At 42.4% G+C, this 10734-nt stretch overlaps 1 pseudogene; it reads right to left on the bottom strand.

Annotated features, from left to right (window-relative positions):
• LOC112628333 overlaps positions 1-9631 on the bottom strand; it is a 17004-nt pseudogene extending 7373 nt beyond the window's left edge.
• Positions 9632-10734: the final 1103 nt, after the last annotated feature.

The raw sequence follows: 10734 nt of genomic DNA, 5'->3' as shown, positions 1-10734 counted from the left end.
AAAAAAAAAAAAAAAAAAAAAAAAAGTCCAATTAAATGAAGTATTATGAAGTTTCAAGAAAATATAAAACCAGATACAAGTCTGGTTGTTTTCCTATTTCTTATAATCTGAAAAACTCTAACCAACATGCTCTGACCGCCATGGATTCACGATAGGATAGAAGTCAGTATGAGTCTATTCCAAACCCCAGCAATTTTTGAAAATAATAGAAGACACTCAAGGCGATACATTACTAACTAAAAGAGACTTCCATTCATAAGACTATGAGCAAGAATATTACACAGTCTAGTTCACACATTGAGACACTAAGAAACGTGTGCCTACATGCTACTTGTTTCCGCTTTTCAGTGTGGGGACTTCTCTAAAGATGAAAACACATCGGTATCTTATCCTAAGACTAAATAGAAACAGAACTACTTGTTAGTAATATGAAACTAAAGGTTTTAAAGACTGCACTATTCTTTGAAAAAGAAAAAACAACAAGTTTACAAAGATATTACTTCCTAGCTATATAACCATGAGCTCATTTCCTATCTATAAAATATGAGAAGTTTCTCCTCTCTAAAATATGAAGAGCACCTATTTCATACAGCGGCTATGAAGACTAAATCAGAAGATATATAAAGTATAAAGTACTTAGCATAGTATCGGTCATGCAAAAGTGTTCAATAATTTATACTTGTTTTGAAGATAACTCAAACTGGAATCGATCACAAGACATGGAAAGTACATTAATTCAAATGCTACAAACTTAGTTTTATAAATAATCAAGATATGAGAAATTGACTAAATGTCTTTTGTCTATGAAAAATTACTAATTAAATTAATATATAACTAAGACTGAATGACGGCGAGTAATCTTTCTGGTTTCAACACTTGGCATCTACTTGCCTAACAATTCATTGCCTGTTTTGGAGAACCTGTGCCCAAGACAAAGTAACTTGTCCTCGGATTTTGTGGAGTTGGTAAATAGCTCTAATAGAAGGCAGGAAGTAGTAAGTGTTCAGACTATCATCTGACGTTTCTCTACTCTGTCCGAGCATTTCATGTATATACACACAATATTCTCATTTATTTTTCATAGTAGTTATCCAAAAGGTATGTACTGTTTATTCATATTTTAGAGTTGAGCAAAGTGAAACCAAAAAGGTGTGTTTGTCACCAAACTCAGTGTTCTTTTCACGTCCTGCTGCTTCACATAAAAGAGGTGTTAAGTGAAAAGAGAAGAATTATTCTTGGTTTGGTGAGAGCAGGAGGGACCAAAGTCAGCTTCATGAAGGAGAAATAATTTGAGTTGTTTTGTAGGAGAGAATGAATGTGAGTATACAGATGCCACAGAAGGAAGGTAAGCAGAGAAAACAGCATAGACAAGCTGGAACGGGGCATATACTGGGATCAGCAGGTGGTTCCAGGATGTGAAGAGCAGATGAACAGGGTAAAAAGTGGCTATTCTTAGATGAGAAAGATAACCTTGGGCAAGAAAACATATGACCGTGGCTACGCACGGTGGCTCATGCCTGTAATCCCAGCACTTTGGCAGGCCAAGGTAGGAGGATCACTTGAACTCAGTTGTTCAAGACCAGCATGGTCAACATGGTGAGACCTCATCTCTACTAAAAATCAAAAAAATTAGCCTGGTGTGGTGGCACATGCCTATAGTCCAAGACACTTGGGAGGCTGAGGCAGGAGGATTGCTGGAGCCTAGGACATCAAGGCTACAGTGAACTATGATTGTGCCACCGCACTCTAGCCCAGGCGACAGAGCAAGACCCTGTCTCAATACCAATAAACATATGACTGAATCTACCACTAAGGTGGGAATGGAGGAGGAGAGCAGCTGAATTTGGCAGGTTCACAAATTTCCTGGTATCAACTATAATTACTTAAACAAAAAGTCCAGGCTCTAGCTATTTATACACACTTACACATTTAAATGGTCTTGCCTTTCAGTCTTCCTAATTTTCTCTACTACTGCCAAATGTTCTTTTTCAGTTCCTTCATCCTCCAACTTTTTCCCACTAATAGGCTCTTCTTTCATCTCACAGTGATCTCAGTCTTCTATGTCCTGCAAAAAGAAGAAAAATGTTAGCTTATTCAACCTATTTTTCTTCAGCAGTTTCTTACGCCAAAAGTTAAATTATTCTTGACTCCATGGGGGAAAAGAAACAGAATATATCTATCCTATGGGGAGAGAGAAAAAGCCCCCACATTCCATTCAAGAGGCTCCCACCTTTTATATCCTATATTTTATTTAAAAGCTAGGCTCTGGGTAAAGCAGATTTCAAAGCTTTATAAAGTCATAGGTATTATGAAATAATTCATCATTTATTTATTTACTTCTTTAATTTTAATTCACTTTTTAAAAATAGAGTCTCACTCTGTCACCCAGGCAGGAGTATAGTGGGGTGATCTCTGCTCACTGCAAACTGCCACCCAAGTTCAAGTGATTCTCATGCCTGTCTCCTGAGTAGCTGGGATTTCAGATGTACACCTCCACGCCCAGCTAATTGGTTTATCTTTTTAGTACAGATGGGGTTTCACCATGTTGGCCAGGTTGGTCTCAAACTTCTGACCTCAAGGGATCTGCCCACCTCGGTCTCCCAAAGTGCTGGGATTACTGGCATGAGCCACCACGCCCAGCCAAGGCATCTTTTGAATCTCCTCTTAAGAGGAACCATTGAGACAGTTTAGCAGCAGGTGTCAAGAACCTTAACAGTTCATAGTTTGTTCCAGAAACTCGACTTCTAGAATTGTATTCCAAGAAACTAGTCTAAGATGTAAACACAAAGTTAGGCATAAGGATACCTATTGCAACCTTGCAACCACAAAAACATACACAAAATCTATATGTGCAAAAATAGCAAAACAGTGAACTCGATTCCATGAGATATTAAGGGGCCACTGAAATACCAACACAGCATAATTTCTCCTGTATCGAAAAACTTTGAAATGAAAAATGGAATACACAAAGCAAAAGAAAGAATTTAAATTATGCTGAAATATGCACAGAAAAAGACCAGAAGAACTTACATTGAAATGTTCCTTTCAATTAATTTTAGTTGTTATCTCTGGAGACATTTGGTGCTTTCCCCTAATTTCAGTTTATGGTTTTATATAGTAAGCATCTATTGACATTAATAACCAAAAAATGAGTTATAAAAATAATTTGATTTCAGGTGCTCAGGAGGATGAAATAGAAGGCTCCTTTGGGCCCAGGAGTTTGAGGCTGCAGTAAGCTATGATCATGCCACTGCACTCCAGCCTGGGTGACAGGGACCCTATCTCAAAAAATAATAATAATTTAAAAAGAATTTGAATAACACCCCCCAGAACAACATCTTTATTCACATCATTCTGCTCCCTCCCTCCCATACTATCTGTTCTTACACATATACAAATATATGCAGATTTTTAAAAATCCTAATTTGCTTCAATTACCTTAGTTTTCTACTTCAAATGTCAAAATCTCTAAAGGAATAGCTTATATTCATCTTGATTTTTTTTTTTTCCAAGTCGGCTAATTCACTGATTTCTAGACCAGGTTACTGACTCTCTTCACTCAAACTCTGCCTGTGACTCTATACGTCATGGAGCTCCCTTCTCCTCGTGTGTACCTTTTGGACCTGACCTTCCATCCTACGCTTATTTTCCTCACAATGCTCAGAAATGCCTTTGGTCTGTATTTCCTCCTATACCTTCAACCTCAGTCATGTTCCCATCCACAAAACTTCTCCACCTAAGTATTAAGCAGCACATCGCAAACAGAATTCAACGTATCTTTCTAAAGCAATATCCTCAGCACACTATTCCCTACTTAAGGTCTTCTTATCAATAATCACACCAAATAGAAACACATGCCTGTCTCGAATTCAAGACTTTTAACCATCTGCCTTTTCTGACCAATTTTGCTTTCCATGACTTCAACACATCAACCTTCCTTCTCAAAAGAAAAGCATCCAATACACCCAAACACACCATGTCCAAGGTTGTTCTGGGCCTGTTCCCACGTTCTTTTAGGAGCCTAGAATATCTGCTTTTCAGATGTCCTCATCTGACATCTCCAAAGTCTAGTCTCTTACCTTTCTAGATTTCCCTCAAAGTTGCGGTCCCTTGTTTATTATCTTGTGAGGGGAAAAATGAAAGGGTACATGATCTTTAGTACAATGGCCGCCTGACCCACGGAAAAGGTTTAATGTTTTCATGCAGTTTATTCCACCTCAGCTAAACTGCAAAAAAACATTAAAACAAACTCCCATTCTAATTGGACAATTCTAAGAAGTATTTTACTCCCAGACTCATAAAACAAGCCTACAGCCAGGCACAGTGGCTCACGCCTGTAATCCCAGCACTTTGGGAGGCCGAAGTGGTGGATCACTTGAGGCCAGGAGTTCAAGACCAGCCTGGGCAACAGAACGAGACTCAAACTCTACAAAAAATTTTAAAAAATTAGCTGGACGTGGGGCACCTGCCGGTAGTCCCAGCTACTCCGGAGGATTGCTTGAACCTGGGAGTTCAAGGTTGCAGTGAGCCCTAACCACGCTACTGCACTCCAGCCTGGGTGACAGAGAGACCTTGTCTCAAACAAACAAACAAGTCTACCACACTACTTCTTTAGTTCTGAAACACTCTAAAAGTGTATTTTAGATTAATAATTTCTAAAAATAGAAAATGAAAGTCTGAATTAATTATAAGACCCCAAACAGAAAATATCTTTTATTTTTATTTATTTATTATACTTTATGTTCTAGGGTACATGTGCACAACGTGCAGGTTTGTTACATATGTATACATGTGCCATGTCGGTGTGCTGCACCCGTCAACTCGTCATTTACATTAGCTATATCTCCTAATGCTATCCCTCCTCCCTCCCCCGACCTCACAATAGGCCCTGGTATGTGATGCTCCCCTTCCTGTGTCCAAGTGATCTCATTGTTCAATTCCCACCTATGAGTGAGAACATGCGGTGTTTGGTTTTCTGTTCTTGTGATAGTTTGCTGAGAATGATGGTTTCCAGCTGCATCCATATCTCTACAAAGGACACGAACTCATCCTTTTTTATGGCTGCATAGTATTCCATGGTATATAAGTGCCACATTTTCTTAATCCAGTCTGTCATTGATGGACATCTGGGTTGATTCCAAGTCTTTGCTATTGTGAATAGTGCCGCAATAAACATATGTGTGCACGTGTCTTTATAGCAACATGATTTATAATCCTTTGGGTATATACCCCGTAATGGGATGGCTGGGTCAAATGGTATTTCTAGTTCTAGATCCTTGAGGAATTGCCACCCTGTCTTCCACAATGGTTGAACTAGTTTACAATCCCACCAACGGTGTAAAAGTGTTCCTATTTCTCCACATCCTCTCAAGCACCTATTGTGAAAATATCTTTTAAAACAAGACCATAAAATTCACATATCTTCTATTTGGTCAATGCAGAGACAAAGATCTTTGTTCTGAAGTTTGAATGTAAATGCAAAGCTTCAGAGCCTAAAAACATCTAAAATTATATCCAGAACTGACAACTGGCCTAGGTTCAATGTCGTTGGAAATTGCTCTACTAAATTTGCTACCATTTGTATGTGTTCCCTCCAAAATTCAGGTGTTTCTAATGTGATGATATTAAGAGGTAGGACCTTTAAGAGGTGATTAGGCCAAGAGAGCTCCTTCCTCCTTAATGGGATTAAGGCCCTGATGAATGAGGCTTCACACATGGGACTAGCTTGCTCTCCTGCCCTTCTGCCTGCTACCATCTGAGGACGCAACAAGGAGGCCCTCAGACATTAAATGTTGGTATTTTCATCTTGGACTTCCCAGTCTCCAGAACTGTTATAAAATAAATGTCTGTTCTGTATAAATTACCCAGCCTCTGGTATTCTATCATAGCAGCATAAAACAGACTAACATAAAATTCCTTGATGATTTTTCAACAAGAGACAGTTTCACTACTTCTGGTGAGTAGTCCCTAACATGTTCTCAAATTCTCCTTTTACGCAAACATAACACTTTTTAAACTTAGTAGTTCCTCTTCCTAAAAATAACCAAATGCAGGTTAAGGACTGATTAGTATAAAATATAAATAAAGCTTTCATGCTAAAAGTTAAGGACTTTTGTTTTCCACGAAATCCAATCCAAAGAATTCAGATAAAGCAATTTGCTCAAAGGTGTATCATCAGTTAGAGGTAAAGCCAGAGTTGAGAAATTACATTCTATTCCAAATACAATGTGCTTTCAATTGTTGCACATTAATAGTCGTTTAGAAAGGAAATTTATGGAATTACTCAAATCAAAAATGACAACATTTATGAAATGCCTTTCTTATCCTACTTCAGCCATCTCCTTTTCTTCCTCTTCCTCTGAAGTCACTTCTTCTGTTGCCCCATTCTGAAACAGAGAAAAAATCTGCCAGGGTTACACAGGCTGAATACAGGCTAAGTCCATTAGAAGACTGGTGCCATAGCTTTAGGGACAAACTCTCAACCATCTGTCACTGCAGTGCCGCTACCAGAGAGCTTATTAACATTAAATGTTTATTTTTAAATCCAACTTTGATTTGACAAACAACAGTTATCAGCTTTTAAAAACGGAACAGAAAATAAAAGAATTAGGAATAAAAAAGCAATCAAATATAAATATAAAATATAAAAAATATAAGTCAAATATAAAGCAAAACTGAAAAAAGTGTTAAAACAGAATCTAATTTAAAATAAGAAAACATTTTACTTACATGGCTATGTGTATAAGATCAATGGCTTATTTTGTTTAAAATAAATATCACAAACTATCCATTCCCTAAAATAACTACCTTTTTAACTTTGAAAAGCCTGAATCATTACATAAATTCAATTGCCTTTCATTTTAAAAGATCAGATGTATGATTTATAGACACTTCACAAAACTAAGAATTATGAAATGATTACCACCTTACTAAAAGGCAAATTTTAGTTTTAAAAACATGTTATTTACTACAAAATACCTCTCTGCAAGACAGAATTTACCAACTGACACAATTGACAATCATCAAGTTTAGAAATGAATTTAATGGGGTTTTAGGAAGGGCCTTCATACCCAGTTTGGGCAATTTCAAAGGATAAGCTTCCTGGCCACTGTACGGTATATAAATGCATCTTTAATCATGAAGGCCAGTTCAGGTTAGAACCCAGAATATGTAACATATCAAGAAACTAGGATCCAGAGATCCAGTAAGACCCACAAAGGTCTCAGTAGTTTCTAAGCATCTGTTCTCAGATACTCTGATGGAGGAATACTTAAGGAAAACAACCCATGATCACAGAGGGTGTTAGAACTCTTCTGGATTAGTGAGCTGGAGAATGCCGTGTAGATAAACATACCCATGCAGAATTAACTTGTATTTCCTTTAAATCTGCATCTCTTTAGACATTCTTTGTCTTCTAAAATCTAAATGGAAAAAGGAAGAAAGCAGCAGCTTCCAAAATGTAATTCACCCCTTCTTCATTTCCCTAAATTGATACATTCCAAATCAAACTATTCTGGGTATCTAAAGAATATATACTTAGCCTACAAGTCCCAAAGACTTTGGTTGCATCACTGATTGAAAGACCATTTTTGAAATGCTCATTTCAAAGCCTACCCAGAGAATCTGCTTTGTTGTTGTTGTTGTTGTTGTTGTTTGAGATGGGTCTCACTCTGTCACCAGGCTGGAGTGTGCAGTGGCAGGATCTCTGCTCGCTGCAACCTCTGCCTCCTGGGTTCAAGCGATTCTCCCGCCTCAGCCTCCCGAGTAGCTAGGACTATAGGTGCATGCCACCACGCCCAGCTAATTTTTGTATTTTTAGTGGAGACTGGGTTTCACCATGTTGACCAGGATGGTCTCGATCTCTTGACCTCATGATCCGCCCACCTCGGCCTCCCAAAGTGCTGGGCGGAATCTGTTTTAAAAAAACTCTCTGAGGTGATTCTGACATGCATCCATGTCTGTAACCATCAGCCCAGTTACTATCTTTCATTTCACAAAGGACAAAGCTGAGCCCCCACCCCTCAAAAAAGGTAATTTAATCAAAACAAAAAAGGAGTTAGTGTTGTGAAATCCTAAGATGAATTTCTTTTCAGGATGTGGCCTGGTCCTCTTTCCAAAACCCCACCAAAATGACAGTATTTTATTGAAAAGAATAAGTCTGCCGCAGCAGCAGAAAAATAACAAATACAAGGAGAATACCCTGAGTGAACCAAAACCACAGGGACATGCTGGAAGACACAAAGCAGACTGAATCAGACTGCTGGGCTTAACAAGCCACAAACCCAACCCAAATAATGGAAGCACTACTTGTTTCCAGAAGAATCTAACATTCTTTACTGTACTTCTCCCAACTACAGTTGGTAAAGATCACCCTCTATTGATATAGGAAGCCTATCTTGATGGCCTCTTAATGTGAGTGTGAAACCCAGAGATAAAAGACAATCTTTTTAACATAACTCAACACAGCAGCAAAATCTTGAAAGAGACACCATCTCTGCCTTTTAACTCAGGAGCTAGAAAGCTCTCCTGCCAGCACCTCCCCATCCTCGTGCCACAGGATGAGCATGAGTCTGCAAACCAGGAGAGGGAGGCCACAGCAGAAAAGAGTGACAATTCTGAAGACACCTGTGATGGTTAATACTGAGTGTCAACTTGATTGGGTTGAAGGAATCTCAGCACTTTGGGAGGCAGAGGTGGGTCATTTGAGGTCAGGAGTTCAGGACCAGCCTGGCCAACACATTGAAACCCCGTCTCTACTGAAGACACAGAAGTTAGCCAGGCTTGGTGGCGGGCGCCCGTAATCGCAGCTACTCGGGAGGCTGTCGCAGGAGAATCGCTTTAACCCGTGGACTGTCAAGAGACATAGGTTGCAGTGAGCCAAGATCGCGCTACTGCACTCCAGCCCGGGTGACAAAGAGCCTGTCTCAGAAAAAAAAAAAAGAGCGAAGTCTCGCTCTTATCCCCCAGGTTTGAGTGCAATGGCTGGATGTCCGCTCACTGCAACCTCTGCCTTCCCGGTTCAAACGATTCTCCTGCCTCTGCCTCCCAAGTAGCTGGGATTAAGTCACCTGCCACCACGCCCGGCTAATTTGTTATATATTTTAGTAGAGACGGGGTTTCACCATGTTGGCCAGGCTGGTCTCCAACTCCTGACCTCAGGTGATTCGCCCGCCTCGGCCTCCCAACGTGCGGGGATTACGGTGAGCCACTGCGCCCGGCCGAAACACCGAAAAGCTTAAAAGCCTTTCCCCTTCCCCGCCTGGGCTCAAAAAACGCCGGAGCGGCTCTGCACCGCCCTGTCGCGGTTCCCGGAGCAGGCCGGCTGACTCGGGCGACCCTGGCTCCCGAGAGGGCTCCGGCCACCACGGGCTCCCACCTCTGGGCGCGGGGACAGGGGCCGAGACGGGCCAGCAGCCCCCACGCCTGCCCCGCGCCTGGAGCCGGAGAGACATGCCCTCCGCCTCTTCCCACCCAAGCCTCCCTCAGTCCCGGGGGCGGGCCGGGTTAGTCGCGGGAGAAAGGGGCGGGGAACCGGGGTCTCTCCCGGGCAGGCACCCCTTTGTTCCGGGACTCCAGGCGCCCCCTCTCCGCCCTCACCCTGCCCCGCGAGGCCTCCGCGCCTCACCGTCATGTTGCAGTGGAGCGTGAGCCGGCGGCTGCGGGCTCCTGGTTCTTGTGGAAGACAGATGCCAGCAACTTCAGTTTGGCCTTGAGCCGGGACACTGACATCTTCCACTCATCTCAGGCGGGAGGGGCGCGGAACCGGAGACTGTCCGGAGCCGCTGTCATGGCCGCGACCACCCCGCGGGGCCCCCCTGCAGAGCTCTCCCAGCTTCGCCGCTCGCCGCCGCCTCCACCCTCCTGGGAGCGCGGCTGGAAAATGGCAAGAGGCACGGAGGAGGCCTTGGCAGGAGCTGTGTGGAGGCCTGTGGAGCTGCTCCCATTGTAACCGACTCCACCGACGGGAGGCGCGGCTCCTGTCAAGCCACAGTTTAAAAGGGCAACAGCACCACCGCCCCCGCTACCGCCTAGGAAAGGGCTGCCCGCATCCCTGTCCCAGTCCCGGTCGCCCCTCGCCGCTCAACCCGGCGTGCCCCGAGCGAATCCGTTTTGGCGGGTGAACGAGTCCAGAGCGTGCGCGCGCCCCCGGCTTCCCCCTCCTCCCTTGACCCAGCACCTTTCTGCCCAACCCATCTGGTCCCTTCCTCACACTGGCTGATTGGAGGCTCAGGGCGGCACAACCACCAACTCTGTGTGTGTGTGTGTGTGTGTGTGTGTGTGTGTGTGTGTTTGCGTGTGTCTTTCTGTCCGTCTCCCAAAGGAACAAAGCACTGCTGAGTTGAGGCTGATTATTAGCTCGTGGACTGTTAGCAAAATACAGTCACAAGAAGGCTGTGTGCTGATTTGTCTTTTGCGGTGACATCATGTTGCTCATGTTTTATGTTTTTCAGAGTTCATTAGTTTCTATTTGTTCTCAGTTAATATCTAGTTCAAGAGATTGTGTAAGTAGAATACCCCCAAACTGAAAGTCACCTAGGTAAAATATAGGAAAAATATGTCACCCATTTAAACTATAGTTGAAAATGTGTACACGTTAGTTTTGTGTAGCCAACACTGGATACTGGGTAAGGGCACAGGATCCCGGGGCTAGACTGCCTGGGTTCAAGTTCCAACTTAGCCACTTGCTGGCTTTGAAATACTTGACTGCTTTAAGCCTCAGTTTCTTTCTTTGTA

This window comes from Theropithecus gelada, chromosome 7b (assembly GCF_003255815.1).
Source record: "Theropithecus gelada isolate Dixy chromosome 7b, Tgel_1.0, whole genome shotgun sequence".
Taxonomy (NCBI): Eukaryota; Metazoa; Chordata; class Mammalia; order Primates; family Cercopithecidae; genus Theropithecus; species Theropithecus gelada.
This window is presented reverse-complemented; position numbering and strand designations above follow the sequence as displayed.